We start from the raw sequence: 27,449 nt of genomic DNA on the forward strand, positions 1-27,449 counted from the left end.
TCCCGTGTAGCTGTGAGTGTGTGAGCCTGCAGGGCCCCATGGAATTGCCTAGAAGTAGGCTGAATCGCTGCAAGGGCTGAACAGCAGTATCGGGCAGGCTCGGGCAACGCGCGGCCCGTTCGGGTTATCGCTTCTCGGCCTTTTGGCTAAGATCAAGTGTAGTATCTGTTCTTATCAGTTTAATATCTGATACGTCCCCTATCTGGGGACCATATATTAAATGGATTTTTAGAACAGGGAGATGGAAATAGAGCTTGCTCTGTCCACTCCACGCATTGACCTGGTATTGCAGTATTTCCAGGACCGGTGCACCCTTTCCTTATGTGTTGACTAAAAGCAGATTCCAAAAGTGTTTTTTGTCTTTGCTATTGTTTCTGTCTTTCTGAAGGGATCTCCCCTTTTAATCCCATTATTTCAACACCTGTTGGACAATGCATGAGTGATAATGAGCTCATTGATTAAATGCAATTAATGAATAGATTGCCACCTCTTGTTGTGTGTCGTCTGTGTTTCTGTGTTTCCGGCATTTCACATTGGAACACCTCATTCACCTTCCTTGTCTTCTCTCCGCCCTCCCTTTTAGGTAAGTTAAAGAGCTGCACCTGAGCCAGCCACTGATTGATTGATTGATTGATTGATTGATTGATTGATTGATTGATGCAGCACAACAGTCAAATAGTGGAGTGGAGTAGGGGAACAGCAAACAGCCAATAAAGCAGCCCGCCCGCTCGCCTGCCCGCCACAATGGACCTACCTGTGTACACTAGATGGATGTGATGGAATGTACTGTCGTCCCTACATTTCAAGAAGAAGTAAGAATTGCAGTTGCAACAAAGCCTTGCTTGCCTACAAAGAGAGCAGCAATTTGGATTTGTTACTATGTTACCTAGAAGAATAACAAACTGTGCAAGGATGGAGGTTGTAGGAGCAAGGAGAAGTTGTCTGTAAAGTTGGTGGATGCCTATTTTCCATTTTGCAGTCCCTTGTCTCCCTCTTGTGGCCTCCTGGAGGCAACTAGCTGTGCAAAAAAAAGACAGCCTGGCGGCCGGCTGTTGCAGTGTTGCCCTCTCAGGCAACACTGAGTGACTGACTGAGCCTCACCGTCTTATATAAAGTTCAGACGGAACTTTGCACGTGTCATAGTGGAGCCCTCAGGATTCCAGAGCCAGCTTTCTGACACCATAATGGGGCCTCAGAGATAAAAGCCTGGGCCCAGGCAGTGTTGGTCAGTGCTGCTCAGCAGGCAGCACTGGACTGGACTGGATTACAGCTGATACAAGGTGTGAAGGAACAAGGGGTGGCTGTGGGCATGCACTTGCTGCCGCTGCCAGTGTTTATCTGCATGGCAGCAGGGCATTTGGGCGTTGCCAGGAAGGCGTTTTTATGTAGATTCCTCCTCTTTCAGCACTGCATTGTGGTGCAAGCAAAAGAAGCAAATCCTGTCTGGCTTCCTCTCCGGCCTTTATTCACCTCCCGTGTAGCTGTGAGTGTGTGAGCCTGCAGGGCCCCATGGAATTGCCTAGAAGTAGGCTGAATCGCTGCAAGGGCTGAACAGCAGTATCGGGCAGGCTCGGGCAACGCGCGGCCCGTTCGGGTTATCGCTTCTCGGCCTTTTGGCTAAGATCAAGTGTAGTATCTGTTCTTATCAGTTTAATATCTGATACGTCCCCTATCTGGGGACCATATATTAAATGGATTTTTAGAACAGGGAGATGGAAATAGAGCTTGCTCTGTCCACTCCACGCATTGACCTGGTATTGCAGTATTTCCAGGACCGGTGCACCCTTTCCTTATGTGTTGACTAAAAGCAGATTCCAAAAGTGTTTTTTATCTTTGCTATTGTTTCTGTCTTTCTGAAGGGATCTCCCCTTTTAATCCCATTATTTCAACACCTGTTGGACAATGCATGAGTGATAATGAGCTCATTGATTAAATGCAATTAATGAATAGATTGCCACCTTTTGTTGTGTGTCGTCTGTGTTTCTGTGTTTCCGGCATTTCACATTGGAACACCTCATTCACCTTCCTTGTCTTCTCTCCGCCCTCCCTTTTAGGTAAGTTAAAGAGCTGCACCTGAGCCAGCCACTGATTGATTGATTGATTGATTGATTGATTGATTGATTGATTGATTGATTGATGCAGCACAACAGTCAAATAGTGGAGTGGAGTAGGGGAACAGCAAACAGCCAATAAAGCAGCCCGCCCGCTCGCCTGCCCGCCACAATGGACCTACCTGTGTACACTAGATGGATGTGATGGAATGTACTGTCGTCCCTACATTTCAAGAAGAAGTAAGAATTGCAGTTGCAACAAAGCCTTGCTTGCCTACAAAGAGAGCAGCAATTTGGATTTGTTACTATGTTACCTAGAAGAATAACAAACTGTGCAAGGATGGAGGTTGTAGGAGCAAGGAGAAGTTGTCTGTAAAGTTGGTGGATGCCTATTTTCCATTTTGCAGTCCCTTGTCTCCCTCTTGTGGCCTCCTGGAGGCAACTAGCTGTGCAAAAAAAAGACAGCCTGGCGGCCGGCTGTTGCAGTGTTGCCCTCTCAGGCAACACTGAGTGACTGACTGAGCCTCACCGTCTTATATAAAGTTCAGACGGAACTTTGCACGTGTCATAGTGGAGCCCTCAGGATTCCAGAGCCAGCTTTCTGACATCATAATGGGGCCTCAGAGATAAAAGCCTGGGCCCAGGCAGTGTTGGTCAGTGCTGCTCAGCAGGCAGCACTGGACTGGACTGGATTACAGCTGATACAAGGTGTGAAGGAACAAGGGGTGGCTGTGGGCATGCACTTGCTGCCGCTGCCAGTGTTTATCTGCATGGCAGCAGGGCATTTGGGCGTTGCCAGGAAGGCATTTTTATGTAGATTCCTCCTCTTTCAGCACTGCATTGTGGTGCAAGCAAAAGAAGCAAATCCTGTCTGGCTTCCTCTCCGGCCTTTATTCACCTCCCGTGTAGCTGTGAGTGTGTGAGCCTGCAGGGCCCCATGGAATTGCCTAGAAGTAGGCTGAATCGCTGCAAGGGCTGAACAGCAGTATCGGGCAGGCTCGGGCAACGCGCGGCCCGTTCGGGTTATCGCTTCTCGGCCTTTTGGCTAAGATCAAGTGTAGTATCTGTTCTTATCAGTTTAATATCTGATACGTCCCCTATCTGGGGACCATATATTAAATGGATTTTTAGAACAGGGAGATGGAAATAGAGCTTGCTCTGTCCACTCCACGCATTGACCTGGTATTGCAGTATTTCCAGGACCGGTGCACCCTTTCCTTATGTGTTGACTAAAAGCAGATTCCAAAAGTGTTTTTTGTCTTTGCTATTGTTTCTGTCTTTCTGAAGGGATCTCCCCTTTTAATCCCATTATTTCAACACCTGTTGGACAATGCATGAGTGATAATGAGCTCATTGATTAAATGCAATTAATGAATAGATTGCCACCTCTTGTTGTGTGTCGTCTGTGTTTCTGTGTTTCCGGCATTTCACATTGGAACACCTCATTCACCTTCCTTGTCTTCTCTCCGCCCTCCCTTTTAGGTAAGTTAAAGAGCTGCACCTGAGCCAGCCACTGATTGATTGATTGATTGATTGATTGATTGATTGATTGATTGATTGATTGATGCAGCACAACAGTCAAATAGTGGAGTGGAGTAGGGGAACAGCAAACAGCCAATAAAGCAGCCCGCCCGCTCGCCTGCCCGCCACAATGGACCTACCTGTGTACACTAGATGGATGTGATGGAATGTACTGTCGTCCCTACATTTCAAGAAGAAGTAAGAATTGCAGTTGCAACAAAGCCTTGCTTGCCTACAAAGAGAGCAGCAATTTGGATTTGTTACTATGTTACCTAGAAGAATAACAAACTGTGCAAGGATGGAGGTTGTAGGAGCAAGGAGAAGTTGTCTGTAAAGTTGGTGGATGCCTATTTTCCATTTTGCAGTCCCTTGTCTCCCTCTTGTGGCCTCCTGGAGGCAACTAGCTGTGCAAAAAAAAGACAGCCTGGCGGCCGGCTGTTGCAGTGTTGCCCTCTCAGGCAACACTGAGTGACTGACTGAGCCTCACCGTCTTATATAAAGTTCAGACGGAACTTTGCACGTGTCATAGTGGAGCCCTCAGGATTCCAGAGCCAGCTTTCTGACATCATAATGGGGCCTCAGAGATAAAAGCCTGGGCCCAGGCAGTGTTGGTCAGTGCTGCTCAGCAGGCAGCACTGGACTGGACTGGATTACAGCTGATACAAGGTGTGAAGGAACAAGGGGTGGCTGTGGGCATGCACTTGCTGCCGCTGCCAGTGTTTATCTGCATGGCAGCAGGGCATTTGGGCGTTGCCAGGAAGGCGTTTTTATGTAGATTCCTCCTCTTTCAGCACTGCATTGTGGTGCAAGCAAAAGAAGCAAATCCTGTCTGGCTTCCTCTCCGGCCTTTATTCACCTCCCGTGTAGCTGTGAGTGTGTGAGCCTGCAGGGCCCCATGGAATTGCCTAGAAGTAGGCTGAATCGCTGCAAGGGCTGAACAGCAGTATCGGGCAGGCTCGGGCAACGCGCGGCCCGTTCGGGTTATCGCTTCTCGGCCTTTTGGCTAAGATCAAGTGTAGTATCTGTTCTTATCAGTTTAATATCTGATACGTCCCCTATCTGGGGACCATATATTAAATGGATTTTTAGAACAGGGAGATGGAAATAGAGCTTGCTCTGTCCACTCCACGCATTGACCTGGTATTGCAGTATTTCCAGGACCGGTGCACCCTTTCCTTATGTGTTGACTAAAAGCAGATTCCAAAAGTGTTTTTTGTCTTTGCTATTGTTTCTGTCTTTCTGAAGGGATCTCCCCTTTTAATCCCATTATTTCAACACCTGTTGGACAATGCATGAGTGATAATGAGCTCATTGATTAAATGCAATTAATGAATAGATTGCCACCTCTTGTTGTGTGTCGTCTGTGTTTCTGTGTTTCTGGCATTTCACATTGGAACACCTCATTCACCTTCCTTGTCTTCTCTCCGCCCTCCCTTTTAGGTAAGTTAAAGAGCTGCACCTGAGCCAGCCACTGATTGATTGCTTGATTGATTGATTGATTGATTGATTGATTGATTGATTGATTGATTGATGCAGCACAACAGTCAAATAGTGGAGTGGAGTAGGGGAACAGCAAACAGCCAATAAAGCAGCCCGCCCGCTCGCCTGCCCGCCACAATGGACCTACCTGTGTACACTAGATGGATGTGATGGAATGTACTGTCGTCCCTACATTTCAAGAAGAAGTAAGAATTGCAGTTGCAACAAAGCCTTGCTTGCCTACAAAGAGAGCAGCAATTTGGATTTGTTACTATGTTACCTAGAAGAATAACAAACTGTGCAAGGATGGAGGTTGTAGGAGCAAGGAGAAGTTGTCTGTAAAGTTGGTGGATGCCTATTTTCCATTTTGCAGTCCCTTGTCTCCCTCTTGTGGCCTCCTGGAGGCAACTAGCTGTGCAAAAAAAAGACAGCCTGGCGGCCGGCTGTTGCAGTGTTGCCCTCTCAGGCAACACTGAGTGACTGACTGAGCCTCACCGTCTTATATAAAGTTCAGACGGAACTTTGCACGTGTCATAGTGGAGCCCTCAGGATTCCAGAGCCAGCTTTCTGACATCATAATGGGGCCTCAGAGATAAAAGCCTGGGCCCAGGCAGTGTTGGTCAGTGCTGCTCAGCAGGCAGCACTGGACTGGACTGGATTACAGCTGATACAAGGTGTGAAGGAACAAGGGGTGGCTGTGGGCATGCACTTGCTGCCACTGCCAGTGTTTATCTGCATGGCAGCAGGGCATTTGGGCGTTGCCAGGAAGGCGTTTTTATGTAGATTCCTCCTCTTTCAGCACTGCATTGTGGTGCAAGCAAAAGAAGCAAATCCTGTCTGGCTTCCTCTCCGGCCTTTATTCACCTCCCGTGTAGCTGTGAGTGTGTGAGCCTGCAGGGCCCCATGGAATTGCCTAGAAGTAGGCTGAATCGCTGCAAGGGCTGAACAGCAGTATCGGGCAGGCTCGGGCAACGCGCGGCCCGTTCGGGTTATCGCTTCTCGGCCTTTTGGCTAAGATCAAGTGTAGTATCTGTTCTTATCAGTTTAATATCTGATACGTCCCCTATCTGGGGACCATATATTAAATGGATTTTTAGAACAGGGAGATGGAAATAGAGCTTGCTCTGTCCACTCCACGCATTGACCTGGTATTGCAGTATTTCCAGGACCGGTGCACCCTTTCCTTATGTGTTGACTAAAAGCAGATTCCAAAAGTGTTTTTTGTCTTTGCTATTGTTTCTGTCTTTCTGAAGGGATCTCCCCTTTTAATCCCATTATTTCAACACCTGTTGGACAATGCATGAGTGATAATGAGCTCATTGATTAAATGCAATTAATGAATAGATTGCCACCTCTTGTTGTGTGTCGTCTGTGTTTCTGTGTTTCCGGCATTTCACATTGGAACACCTCATTCACCTTCCTTGTCTTCTCTCCGCCCTCCCTTTTAGGTAAGTTAAAGAGCTGCACCTGAGCCAGCCACTGATTGATTGATTGATTGATTGATTGATTGATTGATTGATTGATTGATTGATTGATGCAGCACAACAGTCAAATAGTGGAGTGGAGTAGGGGAACAGCAAACAGCCAATAAAGCAGCCCGCCCGCTCGCCTGCCCGCCACAATGGACCTACCTGTGTACACTAGATGGATGTGATGGAATGTACTGTCGTCCCTACATTTCAAGAAGAAGTAAGAATTGCAGTTGCAACAAAGCCTTGCTTGCCTACAAAGAGAGCAGCAATTTGGATTTGTTACTATGTTACCTAGAAGAATAACAAACTGTGCAAGGATGGAGGTTGTAGGAGCAAGGAGAAGTTGTCTGTAAAGTTGGTGGATGCCTATTTTCCATTTTGCAGTCCCTTGTCTCCCTCTTGTGGCCTCCTGGAGGCAACTAGCTGTGCAAAAAAAAGACAGCCTGGCGGCCGGCTGTTGCAGTGTTGCCCTCTCAGGCAACACTGAGTGACTGACTGAGCCTCACCGTCTTATATAAAGTTCAGACGGAACTTTGCACGTGTCATAGTGGAGCCCTCAGGATTCCAGAGCCAGCTTTCTGACATCATAATGGGGCCTCAGAGATAAAAGCCTGGGCCCAGGCAGTGTTGGTCAGTGCTGCTCAGCAGGCAGCACTGGACTGGACTGGATTACAGCTGATACAAGGTGTGAAGGAACAAGGGGTGGCTGTGGGCATGCACTTGCTGCCGCTGCCAGTGTTTATCTGCATGGCAGCAGGGCATTTGGGCGTTGCCAGGAAGGCGTTTTTATGTAGATTCCTCCTCTTTCAGCACTGCATTGTGGTGCAAGCAAAAGAAGCAAATCCTGTCTGGCTTCCTCTCCGGCCTTTATTCACCTCCCGTGTAGCTGTGAGTGTGTGAGCCTGCAGGGCCCCATGGAATTGCCTAGAAGTAGGCTGAATCGCTGCAAGGGCTGAACAGCAGTATCGGGCAGGCTCGGGCAACGCGCGGCCCGTTCGGGTTATCGCTTCTCGGCCTTTTGGCTAAGATCAAGTGTAGTATCTGTTCTTATCAGTTTAATATCTGATACGTCCCCTATCTGGGGACCATATATTAAATGGATTTTTAGAACAGGGAGATGGAAATAGAGCTTGCTCTGTCCACTCCACGCATTGACCTGGTATTGCAGTATTTCCAGGACCGGTGCACCCTTTCCTTATGTGTTGACTAAAAGCAGATTCCAAAAGTGTTTTTTGTCTTTGCTATTGTTTCTGTCTTTCTGAAGGGATCTCCCCTTTTAATCCCATTATTTCAACACCTGTTGGACAATGCATGAGTGATAATGAGCTCATTGATTAAATGCAATTAATGAATAGATTGCCACCTCTTGTTGTGTGTCGTCTGTGTTTCTGTGTTTCCGGCATTTCACATTGGAACACCTCATTCACCTTCCTTGTCTTCTCTCCGCCCTCCCTTTTAGGTAAGTTAAAGAGCTGCACCTGAGCCAGCCACTGATTGATTGATTGATTGATTGATTGATTGATTGATTGATTGATTGATTGATGCAGCACAACAGTCAAATAGTGGAGTGGAGTAGGGGAACAGCAAACAGCCAATAAAGCAGCCCGCCCGCTCGCCTGCCCGCCACAATGGACCTACCTGTGTACACTAGATGGATGTGATGGAATGTACTGTCGTCCCTACATTTCAAGAAGAAGTAAGAATTGCAGTTGCAACAAAGCCTTGCTTGCCTACAAAGAGAGCAGCAATTTGGATTTGTTACTATGTTACCTAGAAGAATAACAAACTGTGCAAGGATGGAGGTTGTAGGAGCAAGGAGAAGTTGTCTGTAAAGTTGGTGGATGCCTATTTTCCATTTTGCAGTCCCTTGTCTCCCTCTTGTGGCCTCCTGGAGGCAACTAGCTGTGCAAAAAAAAGACAGCCTGGCGGCCGGCTGTTGCAGTGTTGCCCTCTCAGGCAACACTGAGTGACTGACTGAGCCTCACCGTCTTATATAAAGTTCAGACGGAACTTTGCACGTGTCATAGTGGAGCCCTCAGGATTCCAGAGCCAGCTTTCTGACATCATAATGGGGCCTCAGAGATAAAAGCCTGGGCCCAGGCAGTGTTGGTCAGTGCTGCTCAGCAGGCAGCACTGGACTGGACTGGATTACAGCTGATACAAGGTGTGAAGGAACAAGGGGTGGCTGTGGGCATGCACTTGCTGCCGCTGCCAGTGTTTATCTGCATGGCAGCAGGGCATTTGGGCGTTGCCAGGAAGGCGTTTTTATGTAGATTCCTCCTCTTTCAGCACTGCATTGTGGTGCAAGCAAAAGAAGCAAATCCTGTCTGGCTTCCTCTCCGGCCTTTATTCACCTCCCGTGTAGCTGTGAGTGTGTGAGCCTGCAGGGCCCCATGGAATTGCCTAGAAGTAGGCTGAATCGCTGCAAGGGCTGAACAGCAGTATCGGGCAGGCTCGGGCAACGCGCGGCCCGTTCGGGTTATCGCTTCTCGGCCTTTTGGCTAAGATCAAGTGTAGTATCTGTTCTTATCAGTTTAATATCTGATACGTCCCCTATCTGGGGACCATATATTAAATGGATTTTTAGAACAGGGAGATGGAAATAGAGCTTGCTCTGTCCACTCCACGCATTGACCTGGTATTGCAGTATTTCCAGGACCGGTGCACCCTTTCCTTATGTGTTGACTAAAAGCAGATTCCAAAAGTGTTTTTTGTCTTTGCTATTGTTTCTGTCTTTCTGAAGGGATCTCCCCTTTTAATCCCATTATTTCAACACCTGTTGGACAATGCATGAGTGATAATGAGCTCATTGATTAAATGCAATTAATGAATAGATTGCCACCTCTTGTTGTGTGTCGTCTGTGTTTCTGTGTTTCCGGCATTTCACATTGGAACACCTCATTCACCTTCCTTGTCTTCTCTCCGCCCTCCCTTTTAGGTAAGTTAAAGAGCTGCACCTGAGCCAGCCACTGATTGATTGATTGATTGATTGATTGATTGATTGATTGATTGATTGATTGATTGATGCAGCACAACAGTCAAATAGTGGAGTGGAGTAGGGGAACAGCAAACAGCCAATAAAGCAGCCCGCCCGCTCGCCTGCCCGCCACAATGGACCTACCTGTGTACACTAGATGGATGTGATGGAATGTACTGTCGTCCCTACATTTCAAGAAGAAGTAAGAATTGCAGTTGCAACAAAGCCTTGCTTGCCTACAAAGAGAGCAGCAATTTGGATTTGTTACTATGTTACCTAGAAGAATAACAAACTGTGCAAGGATGGAGGTTGTAGGAGCAAGGAGAAGTTGTCTGTAAAGTTGGTGGATGCCTATTTTCCATTTTGCAGTCCCTTGTCTCCCTCTTGTGGCCTCCTGGAGGCAACTAGCTGTGCAAAAAAAAGACAGCCTGGCGGCCGGCTGTTGCAGTGTTGCCCTCTCAGGCAACACTGAGTGACTGACTGAGCCTCACCGTCTTATATAAAGTTCAGACGGAACTTTGCACGTGTCATAGTGGAGCCCTCAGGATTCCAGAGCCAGCTTTCTGACATCATAATGGGGCCTCAGAGATAAAAGCCTGGGCCCAGGCAGTGTTGGTCAGTGCTGCTCAGCAGGCAGCACTGGACTGGACTGGATTACAGCTGATACAAGGTGTGAAGGAACAAGGGGTGGCTGTGGGCATGCACTTGCTGCCGCTGCCAGTGTTTATCTGCATGGCAGCAGGGCATTTGGGCGTTGCCAGGAAGGCGTTTTTATGTAGATTCCTCCTCTTTCAGCACTGCATTGTGGTGCAAGCAAAAGAAGCAAATCCTGTCTGGCTTCCTCTCCGGCCTTTATTCACCTCCCGTGTAGCTGTGAGTGTGTGAGCCTGCAGGGCCCCATGGAATTGCCTAGAAGTAGGCTGAATCGCTGCAAGGGCTGAACAGCAGTATCGGGCAGGCTCGGGCAACGCGCGGCCCGTTCGGGTTATCGCTTCTCGGCCTTTTGGCTAAGATCAAGTGTAGTATCTGTTCTTATCAGTTTAATATCTGATACGTCCCCTATCTGGGGACCATATATTAAATGGATTTTTAGAACAGGGAGATGGAAATAGAGCTTGCTCTGTCCACTCCACGCATTGACCTGGTATTGCAGTATTTCCAGGACCGGTGCACCCTTTCCTTATGTGTTGACTAAAAGCAGATTCCAAAAGTGTTTTTTGTCTTTGCTATTGTTTCTGTCTTTCTGAAGGGATCTCCCCTTTTAATCCCATTATTTCAACACCTGTTGGACAATGCATGAGTGATAATGAGCTCATTGATTAAATGCAATTAATGAATAGATTGCCACCTCTTGTTGTGTGTCGTCTGTGTTTCTGTGTTTCCGGCATTTCACATTGGAACACCTCATTCACCTTCCTTGTCTTCTCTCCGCCCTCCCTTTTAGGTAAGTTAAAGAGCTGCACCTGAGCCAGCCACTGATTGATTGATTGATTGATTGATTGATTGATTGATTGATTGATTGATTGATTGATGCAGCACAACAGTCAAATAGTGGAGTGGAGTAGGGGAACAGCAAACAGCCAATAAAGCAGCCCGCCCGCTCGCCTGCCCGCCACAATGGACCTACCTGTGTACACTAGATGGATGTGATGGAATGTACTGTCGTCCCTACATTTCAAGAAGAAGTAAGAATTGCAGTTGCAACAAAGCCTTGCTTGCCTACAAAGAGAGCAGCAATTTGGATTTGTTACTATGTTACCTAGAAGAATAACAAACTGTGCAAGGATGGAGGTTGTAGGAGCAAGGAGAAGTTGTCTGTAAAGTTGGTGGATGCCTATTTTCCATTTTGCAGTCCCTTGTCTCCCTCTTGTGGCCTCCTGGAGGCAACTAGCTGTGCAAAAAAAAGACAGCCTGGCGGCCGGCTGTTGCAGTGTTGCCCTCTCAGGCAACACTGAGTGACTGACTGAGCCTCACCGTCTTATATAAAGTTCAGACGGAACTTTGCACGTGTCATAGTGGAGCCCTCAGGATTCCAGAGCCAGCTTTCTGACATCATAATGGGGCCTCAGAGATAAAAGCCTGGGCCCAGGCAGTGTTGGTCAGTGCTGCTCAGCAGGCAGCACTGGACTGGACTGGATTACAGCTGATACAAGGTGTGAAGGAACAAGGGGTGGCTGTGGGCATGCACTTGCTGCCGCTGCCAGTGTTTATCTGCATGGCAGCAGGGCATTTGGGCGTTGCCAGGAAGGCGTTTTTATGTAGATTCCTCCTCTTTCAGCACTGCATTGTGGTGCAAGCAAAAGAAGCAAATCCTGTCTGGCTTCCTCTCCGGCCTTTATTCACCTCCCGTGTAGCTGTGAGTGTGTGAGCCTGCAGGGCCCCATGGAATTGCCTAGAAGTAGGCTGAATCGCTGCAAGGGCTGAACAGCAGTATCGGGCAGGCTCGGGCAACGCGCGGCCCGTTCGGGTTATCGCTTCTCGGCCTTTTGGCTAAGATCAAGTGTAGTATCTGTTCTTATCAGTTTAATATCTGATACGTCCCCTATCTGGGGACCATATATTAAATGGATTTTTAGAACAGGGAGATGGAAATAGAGCTTGCTCTGTCCACTCCACGCATTGACCTGGTATTGCAGTATTTCCAGGACCGGTGCACCCTTTCCTTATGTGTTGACTAAAAGCAGATTCCAAAAGTGTTTTTTGTCTTTGCTATTGTTTCTGTCTTTCTGAAGGGATCTCCCCTTTTAATCCCATTATTTCAACACCTGTTGGACAATGCATGAGTGATAATGAGCTCATTGATTAAATGCAATTAATGAATAGATTGCCACCTCTTGTTGTGTGTCGTCTGTGTTTCTGTGTTTCCGGCATTTCACATTGGAACACCTCATTCACCTTCCTTGTCTTCTCTCCGCCCTCCCTTTTAGGTAAGTTAAAGAGCTGCACCTGAGCCAGCCACTGATTGATTGATTGATTGATTGATTGATTGATTGATTGATTGATTGATTGATTGATTGATTGATTGATGCAGCACAACAGTCAAATAGTGGAGTGGAGTAGGGGAACAGCAAACAGCCAATAAAGCAGCCCGCCCGCTCGCCTGCCCGCCACAATGGACCTACCTGTGTACACTAGATGGATGTGATGGAATGTACTGTCGTCCCTACATTTCAAGAAGAAGTAAGAATTGCAGTTGCAACAAAGCCTTGCTTGCCTACAAAGAGAGCAGCAATTTGGATTTGTTACTATGTTACCTAGAAGAATAACAAACTGTGCAAGGATGGAGGTTGTAGGAGCAAGGAGAAGTTGTCTGTAAAGTTGGTGGATGCCTATTTTCCATTTTGCAGTCCCTTGTCTCCCTCTTGTGGCCTCCTGGAGGCAACTAGCTGTGCAAAAAAAAGACAGCCTGGCGGCCGGCTGTTGCAGTGTTGCCCTCTCAGGCAACACTGAGTGACTGACTGAGCCTCACCGTCTTATATAAAGTTCAGACGGAACTTTGCACGTGTCATAGTGGAGCCCTCAGGATTCCAGAGCCAGCTTTCTGACATCATAATGGGGCCTCAGAGATAAAAGCCTGGGCCCAGGCAGTGTTGGTCAGTGCTGCTCAGCAGGCAGCACTGGACTGGACTGGATTACAGCTGATACAAGGTGTGAAGGAACAAGGGGTGGCTGTGGGCATGCACTTGCTGCCGCTGCCAGTGTTTATCTGCATGGCAGCAGGGCATTTGGGCGTTGCCAGGAAGGCGTTTTTATGTAGATTCCTCCTCTTTCAGCACTGCATTGTGGTGCAAGCAAAAGAAGCAAATCCTGTCTGGCTTCCTCTCCGGCCTTTATTCACCTCCCGTGTAGCTGTGAGTGTGTGAGCCTGCAGGGCCCCATGGAATTGCCTAGAAGTAGGCTGAATCGCTGCAAGGGCTGAACAGCAGTATCGGGCAGGCTCGGGCAACGCGCGGCCCGTTCGGGTTATCGCTTCTCGGCCTTTTGGCTAAGATCAAGTGTAGTATCTGTTCTTATCAGTTTAATATCTGATACGTCCCCTATCTGGGGACCATATATTAAATGGATTTTTAGAACAGGGAGATGGAAATAGAGCTTGCTCTGTCCACTCCACGCATTGACCTGGTATTGCAGTATTTCCAGGACCGGTGCACCCTTTCCTTATGTGTTGACTAAAAGCAGATTCCAAAAGTGTTTTTTGTCTTTGCTATTGTTTCTGTCTTTCTGAAGGGATCTCCCCTTTTAATCCCATTATTTCAACACCTGTTGGACAATGCATGAGTGATAATGAGCTCATTGATTAAATGCAATTAATGAATAGATTGCCACCTCTTGTTGTGTGTCGTCTGTGTTTCTGTGTTTCCGGCATTTCACATTGGAACACCTCATTCACCTTCCTTGTCTTCTCTCCGCCCTCCCTTTTAGGTAAGTTAAAGAGCTGCACCTGAGCCAGCCACTGATTGATTGATTGATTGATTGATTGATTGATTGATTGATTGATTGATTGATGCAGCACAACAGTCAAATAGTGGAGTGGAGTAGGGGAACAGCAAACAGCCAATAAAGCAGCCCGCCCGCTCGCCTGCCCGCCACAATGGACCTACCTGTGTACACTAGATGGATGTGATGGAATGTACTGTCGTCCCTACATTTCAAGAAGAAGTAAGAATTGCAGTTGCAACAAAGCCTTGCTTGCCTACAAAGAGAGCAGCAATTTGGATTTGTTACTATGTTACCTAGAAGAATAACAAACTGTGCAAGGATGGAGGTTGTAGGAGCAAGGAGAAGTTGTCTGTAAAGTTGGTGGATGCCTATTTTCAGTCCCTTGTCTCCCTCTTGTGGCCTCCTGGAGGCAACTAGCTGTGCAAAAAAAAGACAGCCTGGCGGCCGGCTGTTGCAGTGTTGCCCTCTCAGGCAACACTGAGTGACTGACTGAGCCTCACCGTCTTATATAAAGTTCAGACGGAACTTTGCACGTGTCATAGTGGAGCCCTCAGGATTCCAGAGCCAGCTTTCTGACATCATAATGGGGCCTCAGAGATAAAAGCCTGGGCCCAGGCAGTGTTGGTCAGTGCTGCTCAGCAGGCAGCACTGGACTGGACTGGATTACAGCTGATACAAGGTGTGAAGGAACAAGGGGTGGCTGTGGGCATGCACTTGCTGCCGCTGCCAGTGTTTATCTGCATGGCAGCAGGGCATTTGGGCGTTGCCAGGAAGGCGTTTTTATGTAGATTCCTCCTCTTTCAGCACTGCATTGTGGTGCAAGCAAAAGAAGCAAATCCTGTCTGGCTTCCTCTCCGGCCTTTATTCACCTCCCGTGTAGCTGTGAGTGTGTGAGCCTGCAGGGCCCCATGGAATTGCCTAGAAGTAGGCTGAATCGCTGCAAGGGCTGAACAGCAGTATCGGGCAGGCTCGGGCAACGCGCGGCCCGTTCGGGTTATCGCTTCTCGGCCTTTTGGCTAAGATCAAGTGTAGTATCTGTTCTTATCAGTTTAATATCTGATACGTCCCCTATCTGGGGACCATATATTAAATGGATTTTTAGAACAGGGAGATGGAAATAGAGCTTGCTCTGTCCACTCCACGCATTGACCTGGTATTGCAGTATTTCCAGGACCGGTGCACCCTTTCCTTATGTGTTGACTAAAAGCAGATTCCAAAAGTGTTTTTTGTCTTTGCTATTGTTTCTGTCTTTCTGAAGGGATCTCCCCTTTTAATCCCATTATTTCAACACCTGTTGGACAATGCATGAGTGATAATGAGCTCATTGATTAAATGCAATTAATGAATAGATTGCCACCTCTTGTTGTGTGTCGTCTGTGTTTCTGTGTTTCCGGCATTTCACATTGGAACACCTCATTCACCTTCCTTGTCTTCTCTCCGCCCTCCCTTTTAGGTAAGTTAAAGAGCTGCACCTGAGCCAGCCACTGATTGATTGATTGATTGATTGATTGATTGATTGATTGATTGATTGATTGATTGATTGATTGATTGATGCAGCACAACAGTCAAATAGTGGAGTGGAGTAGGGGAACAGCAAACAGCCAATAAAGCAGCCCGCCCGCTCGCCTGCCCGCCACAATGGACCTACCTGTGTACACTAGATGGATGTGATGGAATGTACTGTCGTCCCTACATTTCAAGAAGAAGTAAAAATTGCAGTTGCAACAAAGCCTTGCTTGCCTACAAAGAGAGCAGCAATTTGGATTTGTTACTATGTTACCTAGAAGAATAACAAACTGTGCAAGGATGGAGGTTGTAGGAGCAAGGAGAAGTTGTCTGTAAAGTTGGTGGATGCCTATTTTCCATTTTGCAGTCCCTTGTCTCCCTCTTGTGGCCTCCTGGAGGCAACTAGCTGTGCAAAAAAAAGACAGCCTGGCGGCCGGCTGTTGCAGTGTTGCCCTCTCAGGCAACACTGAGTGACTGACTGAGCCTCACCGTCTTATATAAAGTTCAGACGGAACTTTGCACGTGTCATAGTGGAGCCCTCAGGATTCCAGAGCCAGCTTTCTGACATCATAATGGGGCCTCAGAGATAAAAGCCTGGGCCCAGGCAGTGTTGGTCAGTGCTGCTCAGCAGGCAGCACTGGACTGGACTGGATTACAGCTGATACAAGGTGTGAAGGAACAAGGGGTGGCTGTGGGCATGCACTTGCTGCCGCTGCCAGTGTTTATCTGCATGGCAGCAGGGCATTTGGGCGTTGCCAGGAAGGCGTTTTTATGTAGATTCCTCCTCTTTCAGCACTGCATTGTGGTGCAAGCAAAAGAAGCAAATCCTGTCTGGCTTCCTCTCCGGCCTTTATTCACCTCCCGTGTAGCTGTGAGTGTGTGAGCCTGCAGGGCCCCATGGAATTGCCTAGAAGTAGGCTGAATCGCTGCAAGGGCTGAACAGCAGTATCGGGCAGGCTCGGGCAACGCGCGGCCCGTTCGGGTTATCGCTTCTCGGCCTTTTGGCTAAGATCAAGTGTAGTATCTGTTCTTATCAGTTTAATATCTGATACGTCCCCTATCTGGGGACCATATATTAAATGGATTTTTAGAACAGGGAGATGGAAATAGAGCTTGCTCTGTCCACTCCACGCATTGACCTGGTATTGCAGTATTTCCAGGACCGGTGCACCCTTTCCTTATGTGTTGACTAAAAGCAGATTCCAAAAGTGTTTTTTGTCTTTGCTATTGTTTCTGTCTTTCTGAAGGGATCTCCCCTTTTAATCCCATTATTTCAACACCTGTTGGACAATGCATGAGTGATAATGAGCTCATTGATTAAATGCAATTAATGAATAGATTGCCACCTCTTGTTGTGTGTCGTCTGTGTTTCTGTGTTTCCGGCATTTCACATTGGAACACCTCATTCACCTTCCTTGTCTTCTCTCCGCCCTCCCTTTTAGGTAAGTTAAAGAGCTGCACCTGAGCCAGCCACTGATTGATTGATTGATTGATTGATTGATTGATTGATTGATTGATTGATTGATTGCAGCACAACAGTCAAATAGTGGAGTGGAGTAGGGGAACAGCAAACAGCCAATAAAGCAGCCCGCCCGCTCGCCTGCCCGCCACAATGGACCTACCTGTGTACACTAGATGGATGTGATGGAATGTACTGTCGTCCCTACATTTCAAGAAGAAGTAAGAATTGCAGTTGCAACAAAGCCTTGCTTGCCTACAAAGAGAGCAGCAATTTGGATTTGTTACTATGTTACCTAGAAGAATAACAAACTGTGCAAGGATGGAGGTTGTAGGAGCAAGGAGAAGTTGTCTGTAAAGTTGGTGGATGCCTATTTTCCATTTTGCAGTCCCTTGTCTCCCTCTTGTGGCCTCCTGGAGGCAACTAGCTGTGCAAAAAAAAGACAGCCTGGCGGCCGGCTGTTGCAGTGTTGCCCTCTCAGGCAACACTGAGTGACTGACTGAGCCTCACCGTCTTATATAAAGTTCAGACGGAACTTTGCACGTGTCATAGTGGAGCCCTCAGGATTCCAGAGCCAGCTTTCTGACATCATAATGGGGCCTCAGAGATAAAAGCCTGGGCCCAGGCAGTGTTGGTCAGTGCTGCTCAGCAGGCAGCACTGGACTGGACTGGATTACAGCTGATACAAGGTGTGAAGGAACAAGGGGTGGCTGTGGGCATGCACTTGCTGCCGCTGCCAGTGTTTATCTGCATGGCAGCAGGGCATTTGGGCGTTGCCAGGAAGGCGTTTTTATGTAGATTCCTCCTCTTTCAGCACTGCATTGTGGTGCAAGCAAAAGAAGCAAATCCTGTCTGGCTTCCTCTCCGGCCTTTATTCACCTCCCGTGTAGCTGTGAGTGTGTGAGCCTGCAGGGCCCCATGGAATTGCCTAGAAGTAGGCTGAATCGCTGCAAGGGCTGAACAGCAGTATCGGGCAGGCTCGGGCAACGCGCGGCCCGTTCGGGTTATCGCTTCTCGGCCTTTTGGCTAAGATCAAGTGTAGTATCTGTTCTTATCAGTTTAATATCTGATACGTCCCCTATCTGGGGACCATATATTAAATGGATTTTTAGAACAGGGAGATGGAAATAGAGCTTGCTCTGTCCACTCCACGCATTGACCTGGTATTGCAGTATTTCCAGGACCGGTGCACCCTTTCCTTATGTGTTGACTAAAAGCAGATTCCAAAAGTGTTTTTTGTCTTTGCTATTGTTTCTGTCTTTCTGAAGGGATCTCCCCTTTTAATCCCATTATTTCAACACCTGTTGGACAATGCATGAGTGATAATGAGCTCATTGATTAAATGCAATTAATGAATAGATTGCCACCTCTTGTTGTGTGTCGTTTGTGTTTCTGTGTTTCCGGCATTTCACATTGGAACACCTCATTCACCTTCTTCCTTGTCTTCTCTCCGCCCTCCCTTTTAGGTAAGTTAAAGAGCTGCACCTGAGCCAGCCACTGATTGATTGATTGATTGATTGATTGATTGATTGATTGATTGATTGATGCAGCACAACAGTCAAATAGTGGAGTGGAGTAGGGGAACAGCAAACAGCCAATAAAGCAGCCCGCCCGCTCGCCTGCCCGCCACAATGGACCTACCTGTGTACACTAGATGGATGTGATGGAATGTACTGTCGTCCCTACATTTCAAGAAGAAGTAAGAATTGCAGTTGCAACAAAGCCTTGCTTGCCTACAAAGAGAGCAGCAATTTGGATTTGTTACTATGTTACCTAGAAGAATAACAAACTGTGCAAGGATGGAGGTTGTAGGAGCAAGGAGAAGTTGTCTGTAAAGTTGGTGGATGCCTATTTTCCATTTTGCAGTCCCTTGTCTCCCTCTTGTGGCCTCCTGGAGGCAACTAGCTGTGCAAAAAAAAGACAGCCTGGCGGCCGGCTGTTGCAGTGTTGCCCTCTCAGGCAACACTGAGTGACTGACTGAGCCTCACCGTCTTATATAAAGTTCAGACGGAACTTTGCACGTGTCATAGTGGAGCCCTCAGGATTCCAGAGCGAGCTTTCTGACATCATAATGGGGCCTCAGAGATAAAAGCCTGGGCCCAGGCAGTGTTGGTCAGTGCTGCTCAGCAGGCAGCACTGGACTGGACTGGATTACAGCTGATACAAGGTGTGAAGGAACAAGGGGTGGCTGTGGGCATGCACTTGCTGCCGCTGCCAGTGTTTATCTGCATGGCAGCAGGGCATTTGGGCGTTGCCAGGAAGGCGTTTTTATGTAGATTCCTCCTCTTTCAGCACTGCATTGTGGTGCAAGCAAAAGAAGCAAATCCTGTCTGGCTTCCTCTCCGGCCTTTATTCACCTCCCGTGTAGCTGTGAGTGTGTGAGCCTGCAGGGCCCCATGGAATTGCCTAGAAGTAGGCTGAATCGCTGCAAGGGCTGAACAGCAGTATCGGGCAGGCTCGGGCAACGCGCGGCCCGTTCGGGTTATCGCTTCTCGGCCTTTTGGCTAAGATCAAGTGTAGTATCTGTTCTTATCAGTTTAATATCTGATACGTCCCCTATCTGGGGACCATATATTAAATGGATTTTTAGAACAGGGAGATGGAAATAGAGCTTGCTCTGTCCACTCCACGCATTGACCTGGTATTGCAGTATTTCCAGGACCGGTGCACCCTTTCCTTATGTGTTGACTAAAAGCAGATTCCAAAAGTGTTTTTTGTCTTTGCTATTGTTTCTGTCTTTCTGAAGGGATCTCCCCTTTTAATCCCATTATTTCAACACCTGTTGGACAATGCATGAGTGATAATGAGCTCATTGATTAAATGCAATTAATGAATAGATTGCCACCTCTTGTTGTGTGTCGTCTGTGTTTCTGTGTTTCCGGCATTTCACATTGGAACACCTCATTCACCTTCCTTGTCTTCTCTCCGCCCTCCCTTTTAGGTAAGTTAAAGAGCTGCACCTGAGCCAGCCACTGATTGATTGATTGATTGATTGATTGATTGATTGATTGATTGATTGATTGATTGATGCAGCACAACAGTCAAATAGTGGAGTGGAGTAGGGGAACAGCAAACAGCCAATAAAGCAGCCCGCCCGCTCGCCTGCCCGCCACAATGGACCTACCTGTGTACACTAGATGGATGTGATGGAATGTACTGTCGTCCCTACATTTCAAGAAGAAGTAAGAATTGCAGTTGCAACAAAGCCTTGCTTGCCTACAAAGAGAGCAGCAATTTGGATTTGTTACTATGTTACCTAGAAGAATAACAAACTGTGCAAGGATGGAGGTTGTAGGAGCAAGGAGAAGTTGTCTGTAAAGTTGGTGGATGCCTATTTTCCATTTTGCAGTCCCTTGTCTCCCTCTTGTGGCCTCCTGGAGGCAACTAGCTGTGCAAAAAAAAGACAGCCTGGCGGCCGGCTGTTGCAGTGTTGCCCTCTCAGGCAACACTGAGTGACTGACTGAGCCTCACCGTCTTATATAAAGTTCAGACGGAACTTTGCACGTGTCATAGTGGAGCCCTCAGGATTCCAGAGCCAGCTTTCTGACATCATAATGGGGCCTCAGAGATAAAAGCCTGGGCCCAGGCAGTGTTGGTCAGTGCTGCTCAGCAGGCAGCACTGGACTGGACTGGATTACAGCTGATACAAGGTGTGAAGGAACAAGGGGTGGCTGTGGGCATGCACTTGCTGCCGCTGCCAGTGTTTATCTGCATGGCAGCAGGGCATTTGGGCGTTGCCAGGAAGGCGTTTTTATGTAGATTCCTCCTCTTTCAGCACTGCATTGTGGTGCAAGCAAAAGAAGCAAATCCTGTCTGGCTTCCTCTCCGGCCTTTATTCACCTCCCGTGTAGCTGTGAGTGTGTGAGCCTGCAGGGCCCCATGGAATTGCCTAGAAGTAGGCTGAATCGCTGCAAGGGCTGAACAGCAGTATCGGGCAGGCTCGGGCAACGCGCGGCCCGTTCGGGTTATCGCTTCTCGGCCTTTTGGCTAAGATCAAGTGTAGTATCTGTTCTTATCAGTTTAATATCTGATACGTCCCCTATCTGGGGACCATATATTAAATGGATTTTTAGAACAGGGAGATGGAAATAGAGCTTGCTCTGTCCACTCCACGCATTGACCTGGTATTGCAGTATTTCCAGGACCGGTGCACCCTTTCCTTATGTGTTGACTAAAAGCAGATTCCAAAAGTGTTTTTTGTCTTTGCTATTGTTTCTGTCTTTCTGAAGGGATCTCCCCTTTTAATCCCATTATTTCAACACCTGTTGGACAATGCATGAGTGATAATGAGCTCATTGATTAAATGCAATTAATGAATAGATTGCCACCTCTTGTTGTGTGTCGTCTGTGTTTCTGTGTTTCCGGCATTTCACATTGGAACACCTCATTCACCTTCCTTGTCTTCTCTCCGCCCTCCCTTTTAGGTAAGTTAAAGAGCTGCACCTGAGCCAGCCACTGATTGATTGATTGATTGATTGATTGATTGATTGATTGATTGATTGATTGATTGATTGATTGATGCAGCACAACAGTCAAATAGTGGAGTGGAGTAGGGGAACAGCAAACAGCCAATAAAGCAGCCCGCCCGCTCGCCTGCCCGCCACAATGGACCTACCTGTGTACACTAGATGGATGTGATGGAATGTACTGTCGTCCCTACATTTCAAGAAGAAGTAAGAATTGCAGTTGCAACAAAGCCTTGCTTGCCTACAAAGAGAGCAGCAATTTGGATTTGTTACTATGTTACCTAGAAGAATAACAAACTGTGCAAGGATGGAGGTTGTAGGAGCAAGGAGAAGTTGTCTGTAAAGTTGGTGGATGCCTATTTTCCATTTTGCAGTCCCTTGTCTCCCTCTTGTGGCCTCCTGGAGGCAACTAGCTGTGCAAAAAAAAGACAGCCTGGCGGCCGGCTGTTGCAGTGTTGCCCTCTCAGGCAACACTGAGTGACTGACTGAGCCTCACCGTCTTATATAAAGTTCAGACGGAACTTTGCACGTGTCATAGTGGAGCCCTCAGGATTCCAGAGCCAGCTTTCTGACATCATAATGGGGCCTCAGAGATAAAAGCCTGGGCCCAGGCAGTGTTGGTCAGTGCTGCTCAGCAGGCAGCACTGGACTGGACTGGATTACAGCTGATACAAGGTGTGAAGGAACAAGGGGTGGCTGTGGGCATGCACTTGCTGCCGCTGCCAGTGTTTATCTGCATGGCAGCAGGGCATTTGGGCGTTGCCAGGAAGGCGTTTTTATGTAGATTCCTCCTCTTTCAGCACTGCATTGTGGTGCAAGCAAAAGAAGCAAATCCTGTCTGGCTTCCTCTCCGGCCTTTATTCACCTCCCGTGTAGCTGTGAGTGTGTGAGCCTGCAGGGCCCCATGGAATTGCCTAGAAGTAGGCTGAATCGCTGCAAGGGCTGAACAGCAGTATCGGGCAGGCTCGGGCAACGCGCGGCCCGTTCGGGTTATCGCTTCTCGGCCTTTTGGCTAAGATCAAGTGTAGTATCTGTTCTTATCAGTTTAATATCTGATACGTCCCCTATCTGGGGACCATATATTAAATGGATTTTTAGAACAGGGAGATGGAAATAGAGCTTGCTCTGTCCACTCCACGCATTGACCTGGTATTGCAGTATTTACAGGACCGGTGCACCCTTTCCTTATGTGTTGACTAAAAGCAGATTCCAAAAGTGTTTTTTGTCTTTGCTATTGTTTCTGTCTTTCTGAAGGGATCTCCCCTTTTAATCCCATTATTTCAACACCTGTTGGACAATGCATGAGTGATAATGAGCTCATTGATTAAATGCAATTAATGAATAGATTGCCACCTCTTGTTGTGTGTCGTCTGTGTTTCTGTGTTTCCGGCATTTCACATTGGAACACCTCATTCACCTTCCTTGTCTTCTCTCCGCCCTCCCTTTTAGGTAAGTTAAAGAGCTGCACCTGAGCCAGCCACTGATTGATTGATTGATTGATTGATTGATTGATTGATTGATTGATTGATTGATTGATGCAGCACAACAGTCAAATAGTGGAGTGGAGTAGGGGAACAGCAAACAGCCAATAAAGCAGCCCGCCCGCTCGCCTGCCCGCCACAATGGACCTACCTGTGTACACTAGATGGATGTGATGGAATGTACTGTCGTCCCTACATTTCAAGAAGAAGTAAGAATTGCAGTTGCAACAAAGCCTTGCTTGCCTACAAAGAGAGCAGCAATTTGGATTTGTTACTATGTTACCTAGAAGAATAACAAACTGTGCAAGGATGGAGGTTGTAGGAGCAAGGAGAAGTTGTCTGTAAAGTTGGTGGATGCCTATTTTCCATTTTGCAGTCCCTTGTCTCCCTCTTGTGGCCTCCTGGAGGCAACTAGCTGTGCTAAAAAAAGACAGCCTGGCGGCCGGCTGTTGCAGTGTTGCCCTCTCAGGCAACACTGAGTGACTGACTGAGCCTCACCGTCTTATATAAAGTTCAGACGGAACTTTGCACGTGTCATAGTGGAGCCCTCAGGATTCCAGAGCCAGCTTTCTGACATCATAATGGGGCCTCAGAGATAAAAGCCTGGGCCCAGGCAGTGTTGGTCAGTGCTGCTCAGCAGGCAGCACTGGACTGGACTGGATTACAGCTGATACAAGGTGTGAAGGAACAAGGGGTGGCTGTGGGCATGCACTTGCTGCCGCTGCCAGTGTTTATCTGCATGGCAGCAGGGCATTTGGGCGTTGCCAGGAAGGCGTTTTTATGTAGATTCCTCCTCTTTCAGCACTGCATTGTGGTGCAAGCAAAAGAAGCAAATCCTGTCTGGCTTCCTCTCCGGCCTTTATTCACCTCCCGTGTAGCTGTGAGTGTGTGAGCCTGCAGGGCCCCATGGAATTGCCTAGAAGTAGGCTGAATCGCTGCAAGGGCTGAACAGCAGTATCGGGCAGGCTCGGGCAACGCGCGGCCCGTTCGGGTTATCGCTTCTCGGCCTTTTGGCTAAGATCAAGTGTAGTATCTGTTCTTATCAGTTTAATATCTGATACGTCCCCTATCTGGGGACCATATATTAAATGGATTTTTAGAACAGGGAGATGGAAATAGAGCTTGCTCTGTCCACTCCACGCATTGACCTGGTATTGCAGTATTTCCAGGACCGGTGCACCCTTTCCTTATGTGTTGACTAAAAGCAGATTCCAAAAGTGTTTTTTGTCTTTGCTATTGTTTCTGTCTTTCTGAAGGGATCTCCCCTTTTAATCCCATTATTTCAACACCTGTTGGACAATGCATGAGTGATAATGAGCTCATTGATTAAATGCAATTAATGAATAGATTGCCACCTCTTGTTGTGTGTCGTCTGTGTTTCTGTGTTTCCGGCATTTCACATTGGAACACCTCATTCACCTTCCTTGTCTTCTCTCCGCCCTCCCTTTTAGGTAAGTTAAAGAGCTGCACCTGAGCCAGCCACTGATTGATTGATTGATTGATTGATTGATTGATTGATTGATTGATTGATTGATTGATTGATGCAGCACAACAGTCAAATAGTGGAGTGGAGTAGGGGAACAGCAAACAGCCAATAAAGCAGCCCGCCCGCTCGCCTGCCCGCCACAATGGACCTACCTGTGTACACTAGATGGATGTGATGGAATGTACTGTCGTCCCTACATTTCAAGAAGAAGTAAGAATTGCAGTTGCAACAAAGCCTTGCTTGCCTACAAAGAGAGCAGCAATTTGGATTTGTTACTATGTTACCTAGAAGAATAACAAACTGTGCAAGGATGGAGGTTGTAGGAGCAAGGAGAAGTTGTCTGTAAAGTTGGTGGATGCCTATTTTCCATTTTGCAGTCCCTTGTCTCCCTCTTGTGGCCTCCTGGAGGCAACTAGCTGTGCAAAAAAAAGACAGCCTGGCGGCCGGCTGTTGCAGTGTTGCCCTCTCAGGCAACACTGAGTGACTGACTGAGCCTCACCGTCTTATATAAAGTTCAGACGGAACTTTGCACGTGTCATAGTGGAGCCCTCAGGATTCCAGAGCCAGCTTTCTGACATCATAATGGGGCCTCAGAGATAAAAGCCTGGGCCCAGGCAGTGTTGGTCAGTGCTGCTCAGCAGGCAGCACTGGACTGGACTGGATTACAGCTGATACAAGGTGTGAAGGAACAAGGGGTGGCTGTGGGCATGCACTTGCTGCCGCTGCCAGTGTTTATCTGCATGGCAGCAGGGCATTTGGGCGTTGCCAGGAAGGCGTTTTTATGTAGATTCCTCCTCTTTCAGCACTGCATTGTGGTGCAAGCAAAAGAAGCAAATCCTGTCTGGCTTCCTCTCCGGCCTTTATTCACCTCCCGTGTAGCTGTGAGTGTGTGAGCCTGCAGGGCCCCATGGAATTGCCTAGAAGTAGGCTGAATCGCTGCAAGGGCTGAACAGCAGTATCGGGCAGGCTCGGGCAACGCGCGGCCCGTTCGGGTTATCGCTTCTCGGCCTTTTGGCTAAGATCAAGTGTAGTATCTGTTCTTATCAGTTTAATATCTGATACGTCCCCTATCTGGGGACCATATATTAAATGGATTTTTAGAACAGGGAGATGGAAATAGAGCTTGCTCTGTCCACTCCACGCATTGACCTGGTATTGCAGTATTTCCAGGACCGGTGCACCCTTTCCTTATGTGTTGACTAAAAGCAGATTCCAAAAGTGTTTTTTGTCTTTGCTATTGTTTCTGTCTTTCTGAAGGGATCTCCCCTTTTAATCCCATTATTTCAACACCTGTTGGACAATGCATGAGTGATAATGAGCTCATTGATTAAATGCAATTAATGAATAGATTGCCACCTCTTGTTGTGTGTCGTCTGTGTTTCTGTGTTTCCGGCATTTCACATTGGAACACCTCATTCACCTTCCTTGTCTTCTCTCCGCCCTCCCTTTTAGGTAAGTTAAAGAGCTGCACCTGAGCCAGCCACTGATTGATTGATTGATTGATTGATTGATTGATTGATTGATTGATTGATTGATTGATTGATGCAGCACAACAGTCAAATAGTGGAGTGGAGTAGGGGAACAGCAAACAGCCAATAAAGCAGCCCGCCCGCTCGCCTGCCCGCCACAATGGACCTACCTGTGTACACTAGATGGATGTGATGGAATGTACTGTCGTCCCTACATTTCAAGAAGAAGTAAGAATTGCAGTTGCAACAAAGCCTTGCTTGCCTACAAAGAGAGCAGCAATTTGGATTTGTTACTATGTTACCTAGAAGAATAACAAACTGTGCAAGGATGGAGGTTGTAGGAGCAAGGAGAAGTTGTCTGTAAAGTTGGTGGATGCCTATTTTCCATTTTGCAGTCCCTTGTCTCCCTCTTGTGGCCTCCTGGAGGCAACTAGCTGTGCAAAAAAAAGACAGCCTGGCGGCCGGCTGTTGCAGTGTTGCCCTCTCAGGCAACACTGAGTGACTGACTGAGCCTCACCGTCTTATATAAAGTTCAGACGGAACTTTGCACGTGTCATAGTGGAGCCCTCAGGATTCCAGAGCCAGCTTTCTGACATCATAATGGGGCCTCAGAGATAAAAGCCTGGGCCCAGGCAGTGTTGGTCAGTGCTGCTCAGCAGGCAGCACTGGACTGGACTGGATTACAGCTGATACAAGGTGTGAAGGAACAAGGGGTGGCTGTGGGCATGCACTTGCTGCCGCTGCCAGTGTTTATCTGCATGGCAGCAGGGCATTTGGGCGTTGCCAGGAAGGCGTTTTTATGTAGATTCCTCCTCTTTCAGCACTGCATTGTGGTGCAAGCAAAAGAAGCAAATCCTGTCTGGCTTCCTCTCCGGCCTTTATTCACCTCCCGTGTAGCTGTGAGTGTGTGAGCCTGCAGGGCCCCATGGAATTGCCTAGAAGTAGGCTGAATCGCTGCAAGGGCTGAACAGCAGTATCGGGCAGGCTCGGGCAACGCGCGGCCCGTTCGGGTTATCGCTTCTCGGCCTTTTGGCTAAGATCAAGTGTAGTATCTGTTCTTATCAGTTTAATATCTGATACGTCCCCTATCTGGGGACCATATATTAAATGGATTTTTAGAACAGGGAGATGGAAATAGAGCTTGCTCTGTCCACTCCACGCATTGACCTGGTATTGCAGTATTTCCAGGACCGGTGCACCCTTTCCTTATGTGTTGACTAAAAGCAGATTCCAAAAGTGTTTTTTGTCTTTGCTATTGTTTCTGTCTTTCTGAAGGGATCTCCCCTTTTAATCCCATTATTTCAACACCTGTTGGACAATGCATGAGTGATAATGAGCTCATTGATTAAATGCAATTAATGAATAGATTGCCACCTCTTGTTGTGTGTCGTCTGTGTTTCTGTGTTTCCGGCATTTCACATTGGAACACCTCATTCACCTTCCTTGTCTTCTCTCCGCCCTCCCTTTTAGGTAAGTTAAAGAGCTGCACCTGAGCCAGCCACTGATTGATTGATTGATTGATTGATTGATTGATTGATTGATTGATTGATTGATTGATTGATTGATGCAGCACAACAGTCAAATAGTGGAGTGGAGTAGGGGAACAGCAAACAGCCAATAAAGCAGCCCGCCCGCTCGCCTG

General features: G+C 47.7%; 19 non-coding genes across 19 annotated transcripts; all 19 read left to right on the plus strand.

The window, feature by feature from the left end:
- Positions 1–126: 126 nt before the first annotated feature.
- On the plus strand, positions 127–317 carry LOC142723994 (U2 spliceosomal RNA). The gene has a single exon (XR_012875848.1). It is a non-coding gene; the product is annotated as a U2 spliceosomal RNA (small nuclear RNA).
- Positions 318–1,597: 1,280 nt separating this feature from the next.
- LOC142723995 (U2 spliceosomal RNA) lies at positions 1,598–1,788 on the plus strand. The gene has a single exon (XR_012875849.1). It is a non-coding gene; the product is annotated as a U2 spliceosomal RNA (small nuclear RNA).
- Positions 1,789–3,076: 1,288 nt separating this feature from the next.
- LOC142723996 (U2 spliceosomal RNA) lies at positions 3,077–3,267 on the plus strand. The gene has a single exon (XR_012875850.1). It is a non-coding gene; the product is annotated as a U2 spliceosomal RNA (small nuclear RNA).
- Positions 3,268–4,555: 1,288 nt separating this feature from the next.
- LOC142723997 (U2 spliceosomal RNA) lies at positions 4,556–4,746 on the plus strand. Its single transcript, XR_012875852.1, has one exon. It is a non-coding gene; the product is annotated as a U2 spliceosomal RNA (small nuclear RNA).
- Positions 4,747–6,042: 1,296 nt separating this feature from the next.
- Positions 6,043–6,233, plus strand: LOC142723999 (U2 spliceosomal RNA). Its single transcript, XR_012875854.1, has one exon. It is a non-coding gene; the product is annotated as a U2 spliceosomal RNA (small nuclear RNA).
- Positions 6,234–7,525: 1,292 nt separating this feature from the next.
- LOC142724000 (U2 spliceosomal RNA) lies at positions 7,526–7,716 on the plus strand. Its single transcript, XR_012875855.1, has one exon. It is a non-coding gene; the product is annotated as a U2 spliceosomal RNA (small nuclear RNA).
- A 1,288-nt stretch (positions 7,717–9,004) lies between these two features.
- On the plus strand, positions 9,005–9,195 carry LOC142724001 (U2 spliceosomal RNA). Its single transcript, XR_012875856.1, has one exon. It is a non-coding gene; the product is annotated as a U2 spliceosomal RNA (small nuclear RNA).
- Positions 9,196–10,487: 1,292 nt separating this feature from the next.
- LOC142724002 (U2 spliceosomal RNA) lies at positions 10,488–10,678 on the plus strand. Its single transcript, XR_012875857.1, has one exon. It is a non-coding gene; the product is annotated as a U2 spliceosomal RNA (small nuclear RNA).
- Positions 10,679–11,970: 1,292 nt separating this feature from the next.
- Positions 11,971–12,161, plus strand: LOC142724004 (U2 spliceosomal RNA). The gene has a single exon (XR_012875858.1). It is a non-coding gene; the product is annotated as a U2 spliceosomal RNA (small nuclear RNA).
- Positions 12,162–13,465: 1,304 nt separating this feature from the next.
- Positions 13,466–13,656, plus strand: LOC142724005 (U2 spliceosomal RNA). The gene has a single exon (XR_012875859.1). It is a non-coding gene; the product is annotated as a U2 spliceosomal RNA (small nuclear RNA).
- Positions 13,657–14,936: 1,280 nt separating this feature from the next.
- Positions 14,937–15,127, plus strand: LOC142724006 (U2 spliceosomal RNA). The gene has a single exon (XR_012875860.1). It is a non-coding gene; the product is annotated as a U2 spliceosomal RNA (small nuclear RNA).
- Positions 15,128–16,431: 1,304 nt separating this feature from the next.
- On the plus strand, positions 16,432–16,622 carry LOC142724007 (U2 spliceosomal RNA). Its single transcript, XR_012875861.1, has one exon. It is a non-coding gene; the product is annotated as a U2 spliceosomal RNA (small nuclear RNA).
- A 1,289-nt stretch (positions 16,623–17,911) lies between these two features.
- LOC142724008 (U2 spliceosomal RNA) lies at positions 17,912–18,102 on the plus strand. Its single transcript, XR_012875863.1, has one exon. It is a non-coding gene; the product is annotated as a U2 spliceosomal RNA (small nuclear RNA).
- Positions 18,103–19,389: 1,287 nt separating this feature from the next.
- On the plus strand, positions 19,390–19,580 carry LOC142724009 (U2 spliceosomal RNA). Its single transcript, XR_012875864.1, has one exon. It is a non-coding gene; the product is annotated as a U2 spliceosomal RNA (small nuclear RNA).
- A 1,292-nt stretch (positions 19,581–20,872) lies between these two features.
- LOC142724011 (U2 spliceosomal RNA) lies at positions 20,873–21,063 on the plus strand. The gene has a single exon (XR_012875866.1). It is a non-coding gene; the product is annotated as a U2 spliceosomal RNA (small nuclear RNA).
- Positions 21,064–22,363: 1,300 nt separating this feature from the next.
- On the plus strand, positions 22,364–22,554 carry LOC142724021 (U2 spliceosomal RNA). Its single transcript, XR_012875876.1, has one exon. It is a non-coding gene; the product is annotated as a U2 spliceosomal RNA (small nuclear RNA).
- Positions 22,555–23,846: 1,292 nt separating this feature from the next.
- On the plus strand, positions 23,847–24,037 carry LOC142724012 (U2 spliceosomal RNA). The gene has a single exon (XR_012875867.1). It is a non-coding gene; the product is annotated as a U2 spliceosomal RNA (small nuclear RNA).
- A 1,296-nt stretch (positions 24,038–25,333) lies between these two features.
- Positions 25,334–25,524, plus strand: LOC142724013 (U2 spliceosomal RNA). Its single transcript, XR_012875868.1, has one exon. It is a non-coding gene; the product is annotated as a U2 spliceosomal RNA (small nuclear RNA).
- A 1,296-nt stretch (positions 25,525–26,820) lies between these two features.
- Positions 26,821–27,011, plus strand: LOC142724015 (U2 spliceosomal RNA). The gene has a single exon (XR_012875869.1). It is a non-coding gene; the product is annotated as a U2 spliceosomal RNA (small nuclear RNA).
- Positions 27,012–27,449: the final 438 nt, after the last annotated feature.

This window comes from Rhinoderma darwinii, unplaced genomic scaffold (genome assembly GCF_050947455.1).
Source record: "Rhinoderma darwinii isolate aRhiDar2 unplaced genomic scaffold, aRhiDar2.hap1 Scaffold_568, whole genome shotgun sequence".
Lineage (NCBI taxonomy): Eukaryota > Metazoa > Chordata > Amphibia > Anura > Rhinodermatidae > Rhinoderma > Rhinoderma darwinii.